The sequence below is a fragment of the Cavia porcellus genome, unplaced genomic scaffold (genome assembly GCF_034190915.1).
Source record: "Cavia porcellus strain 051 isolate PalLab524CR breed Dunkin Hartley unplaced genomic scaffold, mCavPor4.1 scaffold_19, whole genome shotgun sequence".
Taxonomy (NCBI): domain Eukaryota; kingdom Metazoa; phylum Chordata; class Mammalia; order Rodentia; family Caviidae; genus Cavia; species Cavia porcellus.
The window spans coordinates 11,780,135-11,792,364 of record NW_026947502.1 but is presented as its reverse complement, the minus strand read 5'-3'; positions in this window follow the sequence as shown (position 1 = coordinate 11,792,364).

Here is a 12,230-nt window from a genome sequence, read left to right as displayed (position 1 = left end):
ACAAGACCAAAGCTCAAATGAGAGGAAATCATAAAGATCAGAGCAGAAATTAATGCAATGGAGACTAAAAACAAATACAGAGTCAGTGAAAAGAGTTGGTTCTTTGAAAGAGTAAATTAAATTAACAATCCCTTAGCCAACCTTACCAAAAGAAAAAGAACAAACTTCACATCCATGCAATTAGGATTAAAAAGGGTGAATTCACAAAAGATCCTGTAGAAATCTAGAAAATCATCTATACCCACTTTGAGAATCTGTATTCTAATAATATGGAAAATGCACAAGAAATGGACAAGTTCCTAGATACATATGAAGTACCAAAAGTGAATTAAGAAGATATAAAAATTCTTAAACCACTATCAGTCAGTGAAATTGAAGATGCAATTAAAAACCTACCAGCAAACGAAATCCCAGGCTCTGATAGATTTACTGCTGAATTCTTCAAGAAATTTAGTATAGAGAAAGTTAATTGACTTGATACATGAGTCATACTTTTCAATTTTTGGTTGTTCTGTGGTTGGAAAGTAGTGGCTAAACTCATCTGAAAGGTGAGATAGGTGATTGTACACCAGTTGGCAGAAATAATATCCTGACTCACTGTCTTGGTTACTTATCTTTTGCTGAGACAAAATACTTGATGCCCAAAATGAAGGAAGAAAGGTTTACTCTATGTAGTTTTTGGAGGTTTCAGTCCATACTCAGCAGGTTCCAAGGCAGGTGGCATGGCTAAGGGACAACCATTCATGATGGCCACAAGCAACAAGAGTGCAAAAAGCAAAAGAGAAAAGCCTACCTCCTTCCCTTCCTTACATTGTATGCTGCGTACCCACTCCTGGGTAGTCACACTGCCAATCCTGGTACTAGACAATAAACCAATTGCAAATGCTAGACTTAGCCACCTTTGAAAGGCCCACATGAGGCTTTTATTTTTTTTTTATCAGTACCAGGGATCAAACTCACGACTACGCGCTTGCAAGGCAGGCACTTTTGCCGCCCAGCTAAATCCCCAGCCCCCACATGAGGCTTTGTGGGTGACATAAAACACCAGCTATAACATTCCATCCCTGGGTCCCCAGTGACTCATACACATCTTTTATGTGGAAGACATTTAGTCCATCTCCAAGAGTTGCCAAAGTCCTAACAGTTTTAGAATTATTTAAAAGTTCAAGTCTCAGGTCTCCTTTGAAATCCAAGACAAGCTCTTAGCTGTAACCCCCTATACAAATGAAAACAAAGTTAAACACTTCTAGCATTCAGTGGCACAAGATAAACATTACCATTCCAAAGGCTACAAATGGGGATACAAAGGAATGGGACCAAAACAAGTCCAAAATCCAGCAAGGCAAATATTAAGTCCTGGAGTCCCATATTTAGCATCTGAATCCATCTGGTTGTGAGCTCCAAAAGGCTTACATGACTCCACCTCCCAGAACTTCTGGTGGATGTAGCGCTCATGGCTTCTCTCTTGGGTTGGCGTTGCTCCCTCCTTACAGGTTTCTTTAGATAATCCACACTTCTTGATTTTCCAAACTTCTGAATTCTCCATTATACCTTTGTCTTCACACAGCTTCACACACTTCCCTCTTAGGGGCACACTGCCTGGCCTCCCAGCCCTTTTGAAATTAGGGTGGAAGCCTTTTTAATATCTGTATGTACCTAAAACTAGCCTCACATGGATGATGTTGAGGTCTGCTGCCAGTTGAAACAATAGCCAGGCTTTCTTTTCTCTTGCCTATAGAGATCAAGTGCCTAGATTGATGAGTATTGTGAACCTGATTGTGAGGAACAAATTCCCTATGCCACCACCATTCTGGAACCTGATGCTGCCACTGCCATTTTGGAAGCTTGCATGGCCTCTACTTCCATTCTGGAATATAGTGTGACTGCAGCCATTCTGGAACATGGTACTCTGCATCTTTCTCCTCAGAGCCTTTCCATTCTACCTTTTTAAGGTTGCAAAGAGTAGAGATACACTGCTTCCTGTGTTGTCACCAGGCCACCTTTTATATTCTGTTCCTTCTCGGCAATCAGGACCTCAGCTCTGTCTTTATAGTCCACAACTTTATTAGAGCTTCCTTTCTGGCCAAACTCACAGTGTTTTGAATTATCCTATTTGGCTGTTTGCTCTTGACTCACAACACAAATCTGGTTAAAAACCCTCCAAAAATAGCCATACCACTGCCTCAACATTAGACTGCTCTGAAATTTCTTTTACCATATTAGCTAGTCCACTATCTTTAATCTTAGTCTAAGGCAAAATCTATGGACAGGAGCAAAATGCAGACAAATTTTCTCCCAAACCATAACACATATCATCTGAAGTCTAACAACCAATACAGTCCTTCCTAGCAGAAACCTCCTGAATCTGCTCTTTACTGGCAGGATTTCTATCAAAATTCTGGTCTTTTGCGCTCTGACCAGAATCTCCCATCCAGAACAGCCTAATCCATTCCATCTCTACTCCTTCAGACAACCTCTTCGAACCTTTCCAAACTCTTCTTCCCACAAGCCATTCCTAAAGCTCTTGAACCACATGGTTAGGTATAGTCACAAAAATAACCCCACTTTTCTGGTATAAAATTCTATCTTGGTTACTTTTCTTTCATTGCTGAGATAAAATTCTTGATGTCTAACATGAAGGAAAAAAAGGTTAATTTAGCCTATAGTTTATGGAGTTTGCAGCCCATACTCAGCTGGTTCCAAGGTAGGATGGCATAGCTAAGGGCAGCCATTCATGGTGTCTGCAATTGAAATGAAAAAAAGGACAAAAGGGAAAAGCTCTCTGCCTTTCTCCCTTATATTATATGCTGGCTCCTACCACCAATCCAACACTAGACAGTGAGCCAGTCATAAACACTGGATTCAAGTGTCTTCAAAGGGCCTGTCCACCATGACTGCATAAGACTTTGGGGGGACATTTAAACACAAACCATTATACTTAGTCTCTTTCAAAATGTCTGGTAATGTTTGAAAAGTGTCAAAATCCCAACATTCACATGTTGCCCCAGGAGTTCCAGTTTAGCTTTGCGTGCATCCTCTTTCTTTGCTGACTTGAGCATAGTTGTTTTCTCCTGTAGTGACAGATTGATTTTATTGAGCAAGTTGAATATGTATCATAAGGAAGCGAGTTTTGTAACTCATTCGCTGTCACTGAAATATGCTGCCAATAGTGCTGATTTTTAAAAGACATCTCTGGAGCACCTTTTGTAATTTGAAAACTGGCCAGTGATCTACCTTTAGAAAACCTTCTTGCACCTGGGTAGAAAAGATGTTTGCTCTGTGTCCATCTTCTCATAGAGCTGCACAAACAAATACAAGTTAAGGGAATGTACTTCAATGTGGTTAGTGATTGTAACAATATCTGGAAAAATGTTTTTATGTGACTTTTTTTTTACTAGTGAGCATTTCTCTGTAGATGAAACAGTGTAGACTAACACAGAAGTGACCTCTGTGACCCAAATATTAAAACTAGAAAGCCATGCAAACTGTTTGTCTGTACATATATGGACACAAAACAACCAATTCAGTTTTCCTGGTATATAATCATTCAAAGACTTGAATAATTCTAAAGCTTTAGGGTCAGATGGTCAAAAAAAAGTGCATATAACATTTCTTTGTGTGCTTCTGCCTGAAAAAGAGGTCACACAAAAATATGCACTGATGCCCTGTTGTCAACTTAAGTAAACTTATCAATATGGATTCCATATCACAGTGACACATTACTTCTGTTCAACAGTGCCTCAGTATCCTTGGCTATTTCACTAATTCATCTAGTTATGAAGCTGGCCAGAAGAGGAGCATGTGCCACAGTTTGAACTGATTACTGATCAGTTTGAACTGATAAGGTTTATTACAGATTAAAAACTGGTGGTCAACTTAACACCAGCTGGATTATATCAGCATGGTGCTGAGTGTAGATGTCCCACCTGAGGAAAGTTGCCAGCATAAATAGAGACATGAAGAGGGAGAAGCTAGGCGTTAGGCTGTTGAAGCATTGTGGATTCTTTTATGTGTTACTGTTTGAGCCGTTGGTTCTCCTGGAGGAGCTCTGGTTCTTGCATCGAGCATCGCTTCCTGGCTCCAGAGGGGAAGACATGTGGCACTTAATCTCCAGGATGAATTCCTCACACTGGCTTCCTGGCATGTGCTCACTGAGCTTATTGTTGGAGGAGCTCAGGGCCTCTGTGTTGCTGAGGATGGCTATGGTGCTTTTCAGGACAGTCCTGGTCTTTATTATGAGCGTGACTTCTCAGCTCCAGCATAGAACCCTCAACCTACCAGCACAGCTCCTTTACCCCACAGGCATAGACTGTCTAGCTTCCACTGCTGACTTTTGGGCCTTCCCGCCATGGATCTGTAAAAGAGACTGATGTGAGTCCTTCTTATGGGCTCTAGACCTCCAGCTGGACTTGTGGGAGGCACTGTCATGATGTCATCTGGACTCATGTGGGACATTGCTGTGGGATTCAAGCCCTTGGTTAAATGTTCTATGTCTTTAGTGTTGTGGGTAGATTTCCTGCATTTTCTTGTGTTAACTCTGGGTGACCATCATAAAAATAATATTATAAACTCCATGTCCTGATTCCAGTTGTTCTCCTCACAACCCCTGGCTACAACAAGGTTCATGACAGATGTCATTCACTGCAGACAGGATCAACTGGTCACCAACAGTTTACTGCTTAGCTTTCACATTGTGGCTGGCCATTAGGAATGATGATCTCAGTGCAGACACATTTGATGATTTTGTGGCATTTAACAATCACTTAATGTTTTTGTTTACATTTTTTTTTTGTTTAAAAACTTTCTAAGACCTGTCTTCTAAGTCAGGATGTTTGGTGTGCATGTGGTGAAGTAGTTTTGTTGTTGTTGTTTGTGGGCCTTTTTGGTGTTTGTGATTTGATCTTTTTTAGAACAGGATCTCACTATGGAATTCAGGCTGGCCCTGAGCTCACTTTGTAATCCAGGCTGGTCTCAAACTCAATGATCTTTCTGCCTCAGCCTCTCAAGTGCTAGAATTATGGCATGCAGCACCACACCTGGCAATTTTTAAGGTTGGAAGGTTTCATGGCTTTGTTGAATAGTTGATCACCACAAATTATATGAAACAGGCTTAGATAACTCTGAATCACTTGTAATGAATTTATAATTAGAGAAATAGTCTTGATGTTTTCTTTAAGTGCAACTTAATTTTTGGGCAGTTTTTGCCTCAGCTCCACCTCAGATCACCAGGCATTAGATTCTGATGAGGAGCTGCAACTTAGGTCCCTCACGTGCAGGTCCCAGTAGAGTTTGTGCTAGGAGAATCTAATAGCATTACTGATCTGACAAAGAGGCAGAGCTCAAGTGGTAATGAGAATAATGGGGGGCAGCTATAGCCATAAATGAAGATTCACTTGCTTGCCTGTCACTTAGCTCCAGCTATGTGGCCCAGTTTCTAACAGGCCATGGACTGGTACTAGTTCAAGGTCTGAGGCAATGGTAATTACCTGTGGCACGTGTGTCACAGTTGTTTTTTTGTTACCATTGAAATCTCTAAAAGATATGCAACCCCGGCTAGGAGTTGGGCATGTCTGATGTAGGATGTAGCCCTGGTTTATCTCTTAGACTGGAGGCAATCTCTTATTGTAGCATTGTTTGTTTGAGACAATCATAAAGATCTTTATAAGAATTCTCTTTTCTTGTCCTGCTGCCTCTGGCTCTTGACATAGCTGACTTGTTCTCAGCCCTTAGAATTGAGTCTTAAGATCATCTCTGAGTGATTCCCTGACCACCTTCTGTATTATGTGCTTCACTGTGGTATTGGTTTCTTTGATAACACATAATAGTTTGAAAATATTTCCTATGTTTTCTTACCTACTACCCCCCAACACCAACTTTCTTTTCTTTTCTTTTAGTACTTGAGGTTTATTTTATTTCAAGGTAAGTTATTGCTAAATTGTCCAGACTGGCCTCAAACTCTCTATCCTCTATCCTCTCCAGTGTTTGGATTATAAGCATGTACCACCTGGCCCAGCTGTATTTTTTTTCTTTTTTTCAACTGATTATGCCTTCTACCCAGGGTCTGGGCTGGACCCTGGAGTTATCAAAGTGGACAAAAAGATGTAGAATCTATTCTCAGAGTGTCATAGCCAAATTCAGTCCGTTTAATGTCTGATTTAATATTAGAATCATGAGAGCACTTATGGTGCAGTATGCAGGATCAATACTAGAGCAACTGAATCAGAATCTCTGGGTTGAAACTAGAGATACTAGTTTATTAAAAGCTCTCCAGCTGATATTGTGTATATCTATGTTGTATGTGTGTGTCTGTGTGTGTGTGTGTGTGTGTGTGTGTTGTGCGGGGGATTGAACCTTGGGTTTCACATGTGCTAGGCAAGTGCTTTGCCACTAAGCTGCATCCCCAGCTCTTTTAATTTTATTTTAAGATAGAATCTTACTAAAGTGATGAGTGGAGCATTGAACTTGTCATCTTTCTGCCTCAGCTTCCTGGGTAGTAGCCATTGGGGTTGTAGGATGCACCACAGAATCTGAGTCTCCAGGTGACTATAATAAACAATAGCACTGAGTACAGGTCTGTTACATGTCTTGCCCTAATCTTTGTACCTGACTGTATACATACATTTATGCCCCATAAGCAGAGCTTGCATAATCACCACATTTTAAATTTTTCTGATGTTTGATACATGAGCATACAGTATATTTTGGAAAAAAAGAGAAACTATTGAATCTTATCTGAAACCATTTTAGATGAAGTAAAATATTGTATATTATAATACACAATAATATACTGTATATTATAAACACAAAATTATATGCAGTAAAAAATTCAAATAAAATATTGAATTGTAATGTTAGTATTCTTCATTAGAGTTGAAACATGGAAATATGACACTTGTAAGTAACAGTGATAGGTATCCATCAGTCCATCATTTATACATTTATATAGCTTATGTTTATCTCTGTTTCTAAATTGTAACTCTGTGTGCAGTTAGGAAATTGTTTGCTCTATTGAAAACCGTATCCCCAGCACTGAAACCTATTAATATGTAGATAGATATGTAGATAGAGAGATGATAGGTACATAATAGATAGATCAGATAAGGGGAATTGACCCCAGGGCCTTGTACTAGGCAAGTACTCTACCATTGAGCTACAACCCCAGGTATTTTAATTGTTTTCCTTTTTAAATTTTGAGATAGGATCTCATTAAGTTGCATGGGCTGGGTCCCAACTTTTGATTTTCCTGCTTTAACTTCCCAAGTTGCTGCAATTATAGGCATGTGCCTCCAGTCTGGGAGGAGCCAGTATTAATATATGAATGAATAAATGAATATTCACATAGAAGTTCTGTGAAGTAGGGCTCTCATTACTCCTATTTTGTAGATGAGGATGCTAAGGCATGAAGTTTACTAATATACAGTCTTTTTTTAATTTTAAAGAGAAAAACAAAAAAAAAGATAAGAATTTCAAAACAAGATAATACAAACTATCAATGGTTAACATATTGCATGTTGTTGTCCTCAAAGTGGTTGCTCAGATTGTAAGATATACCCATGCATAACTGGTCAAACAATATAAGCATCAACTGGTTTTTTTCAATGAACTAAAAGAATTCAGTAGTATAACTACATAAATTTCTTTTCCCTTCTTTCTTTTCTCTTTTCACCCATCTCAGTTGTTCTTTCCTTCAGAGCAATCTCTTTCCCATTTACAATATCTGTTGTAGATTTTGGATTCTATTTACATTTTCACTTTCTTACACTACGGAGACAATATAATGTTTCCACATGTGAATTTGATTTACTTTATTTTTGAGTATGGTCTCTAGTTGTGTCCATTTACCTATAAAAGCTTCAAGTTTATCCTTCTTCACAGTAGATTACTCCATGATATAGAACTATATCTTTCATCTTTTTTTCATTTTTTCTTTTTTCTTTTAAATCCATTTATTTCAAAGAGAGAAAAAGAAAATTGAAAAAGGAAAAGAAAAAAGAAAAAAAAATCACATATCTTATTGAGGACCGCAAATTCACAATGATTAATTTTGCATATTTCCCTATGGCATAAAAAAGGCAGATTTAGGTTTATTGGTACCACTCATCTGAGATTTCCCATTAACCCTTCTAAGCATAAAATCATCTACACCTTTGTGAGTCATCTCAGGATTATACTCACGGGCAGAATACTTCTAAGCATAAAATAATCTTATACCCTCTTGAACTTGAGTCTTCTGATGAATTATAATCCTTTGCTAGCCCCACCTATCACTGTATATACTGCTTTGGAGTGAGGAAGTTGGATCCAGAAACACTGACTTACCAGCCTTTGTTGGAATACTATTCTTGTCTCTGTTTTTTATTTTTCTCATTGCATTTGAATTCATGACCTTGCGCTTGCCAGGCAGGTAGTTATGCTGCTGAGCTAAATCCCTGGCCCTCTCAGTGTTGTTTTAATTTGCATTTTTTGAATGATCAATGATGTTGAACATTTTTCATATATTTATTTGCCATTTGTATTTCTTCATCTGAGAAGTGTGTATTCATCTCATATGCCCAATTTTGAACCAGATCTTTGAATTAAGGGGTATTGATTTTTTTCAATAGTTTATATGTTCTAGATAGAAGTCCTTTGTCTGTGGGATAGTTGGCAAAGATTTTTCCCATTCTGTGGATTTTCTTTTCACTCTGTTGGTGATTTCTTTTAATGTGCAAAAACCTTTTATTGAAATGCAATCCCAGTTGATTCTTTCAAGTACTTCCCATGCAGTTTGGTTTTGTTCATGAACTCTCTCTGCCTATTCCTATGTCTTCAAGATTTCTCTTCCAGTAGATTTAGAGTTTCTAGTAGATTTAGGGTTTCTGTTTTAATATTAGATCTTTTGACTTTAGTTTAGTGCCTGTTGGCAGACATGGGTCTAATTTTAGTTTTTCCAATACTATTTATTAAAGAGGCTGTCTTTCTTTCAGTGGATATGTTAGGCCCTTTGTCAAAGATAAGGTGACTGTGTTTGTACTTGTGTCTGCATCTTCTAATCTGTCCCATTGATCCTCAGGTCTGGTTTTTTTTTTTTTTTTTTCTTTCTAGTTTTATCACAATAGCTTTGTAGTGTAATTTGAACTCAGGAATTGTGACGCTTCCTGCCTTGCCTTTGTTGCTCAGAATTGCCTTTGCTACTCTAGGTCTCTTCTGTTTCCAAATGAATTTAAGCAATGTTTTCTCTAGATCTGTGAAGTATGCTATGATATTTGGATCAGGATTGCATTAAATCTGTATAATAGCTTTGGGAGTATGGCTATTTTCACAATGTTGGTTCTACTTATTCATGAGCAAGGGATATCTTTCCAATTCTGATATCCTCTTCAATCTCCTCTTTCATAGTACTGTAATCTTCAATGTACAGATCTCTTACTTCCTTTGTTAGATTTTTTCCCTAAGTATTTCATTTTTTGGGTGCAATTGTGAAGGTTGTTGTTACCCTGTTTCTTTCTCAATGAATCTGTGGCATGTTGGCTTAATCTGTTTCTCCATATACACCATGGTTCTTTCTAAACCATTTGTAAGGAAGTTACAAACATTGTACATAGACTCCTCAGCCTGTGATTTCTAAGGAAAAAAATCACACTTTTTATACCTAAGAAAATTAAGATTAGTTCTAATTTTCTTAGCTCTTTACCAACTTATTTTATGGATTTTCCCCAGTCGGTATACCACCGAGGAGCACGCACTGCCTTTGCTTGCTGCCTCTTCAGAAAAACCTATGCTTCTAGCCCTATTCCACAAGTGTGTCACTTGAGGAACGCTTAAATCCACTGCAGCATTTTATTTTCATGGTCTCTCACTCTGGCCACCTTCCTGCCTTGCAAATGGAATTTGCAAATGCAGCAGCAGCAGAAGGGATTCACTCAGAGGAGAACATGTACACCATCAAATAGAACATCTACACCACTGGGGAGGACACCCATGTCTATGAAGTGAAGGATCCAAATGATCTAGCATTCTGTCAGTAGGGGCAGCAAGTGTGCTTACCTCTGGCTTCCTACCTTTTCTTGCTGTTGGTTTCAGTCTCTTCACTGCTCACCTGGGTATTGTCTTTTTCAAAACCAGCAAGTGATTGGTTTTGCAGGTTCTACCTACAACCTCCTAAAAAAGTATTTTTGTTTTCAGAAGATAATGAGTTCATACGGGTGAAAGAGTTTTGGCCCAGACAGGACACTGTAGCCGGTAAAGCCTCAGGTGGAACCAAGGAGCTCTATTTTCCCCACCCCTAGGAATTTACCTCTGGCACCAAATGAGTGCCAATGAAATACCTGTGCATCCCTAATACCCCCTGAGGCACCACCCCCAATCTAAGCTACATGTATGCCCCCACTCCAGGTGTCCCACAGAGAGATCACTGACCCTGGGAGGAGATGCCATGCCCCAGGGTGTCAGGGGTCTCTCCCCGCATTCTTAAAATAAAGGTCATTTATATTTCACACTTCTTATCTTTTCAGCCGCCTGTCCCCCACAGTTCTATCAATGGGGATTCAACAGTGACCTATGCTGTTCCTAGGCATATGATTACCTCTGTTTTCCAGCCGCCAAGGCTACCCAACCCAGAGACTGCTAACTGTGGGCTTTAGAGCTTAAAAGTGCTTTTACACAAATGAGGAAGCTTTTGTTTTGATACTAAGGATTAAACCTAGAGTCTTCCCTTAAAAATATTTTTAAATATGATTTTTAGACAGATTATTGTTAAATCACTAAATTGCTCAGGCTGGTCTCAAACTCATGATCTTTCTGCTTCAGTCTCCCAGAATGCTAATATTAGAGGCATGTGCCACACGCCTGTCTAGGAATTTCTGATACGAGAATTCTAATGCTTTATGAAAGTCAGGCATATGATATGTGTGTAGAGCTCCTGAAAATAAGGAAAATTGTATTCTGAGATATATGCATGCCTGTTTTGATATAAAAATTCTGAAGGGGCTACTGATTTCCACAAGGACTGTCATCCTGAAGCTGGCAGTCTGAGAACCTATTTGGAGACTAACGATGTACATTGCAGAAACTATGGGGGATTTCCTTCTGTCTTCTTTTTGAAATCCATTTTGTTCTCATTTACTGTTTTGGTTTGTCTTGTATCTGGGAAGCTGAGCAACTATGAAGACAACAATATGCAGTATAACAACCGCTATTAAATTCCTGTCATTTGGTTTTGAAAACATAGATAGCTGTCGTTGGACTTTTTGTTGTGGTTGTCCAATTGCTTTTGTTGTTTTTTTATTTATCAGCTTCTTGATTATTCTGTCGTATCTTCTTTATCTTTAAAACAAAAATAAAAAAAGAAAATAAAGTGAAAAAGAAAAAAGGTTAAACAGGACCATATCAGGACTCCATGACTTTAAAACTTCCTTCCAAGTCTCAAGATCACACTTATTTGAATACTGAGTCTCCTAGAGTGAGCACCTCTGCACAGCTCTTCCTGCCTCTGTTAAGAAGCGTGTTCAGCAGGCCTGTGGTGTGGACAAGGAAGCAGCCTTTGTGATAGTGGCCAAGTTGTGCTCGAGTCCTCATGGGAAAGTAGCTGCCCTCTTCCTCCCTCGCTTCTCCTCCTCCCTCTTCTATTCTTCTCTTTTCTTCTTTCTTTCTTGTGAAGCTGTGTCTGGGTACATTTTTCCTGTGGGAAGAGGGCAGAGACCCCCAGGAATCTGCACTGCAGTGTGGGCTCCCTTATTAGCTCTGCTTTTGGTAACCCTATCTCTACCCCCTGCAAGAATGAGGACACCAAGATCAGAGCATCTAAAATAACCATCAGAGTTTTCAAGAACAAGATCCTCCAGGTGAGTGATTCTTAGAAGTCTCTGGTTATTGCTTTCCGCCTGCAGGCATCTCAGCTTCAAGAAAAGTGGACACTGGATGAGCACACATGGAGACCTCATTGCCAGAGCCTGAGTCATCACCCCTGAGCGGCAGGGCTGGCAGTCCCTAACCAGGAGCAGTCATCCAGTTATGGGAGGCAAATTATCCCCTCAGGCTAATGGCTGTCAGGAGCCTCCTGGAACCAGTCCTGAGACTAAGCAGACTAGGATCTGACAAGGGCTACCTACACTACTAGCTATAGAGATCCCAGCTCGGCAAACCGCCAGCTCTTGCCTTCTGTCCTTTTTTCTAAAACCCATCCCTCCCTGGGCACCCAGCTCAGATCTGTGCTTCCCAGCGGGGCATGAAGCATGGCTCCTTACCTGCTC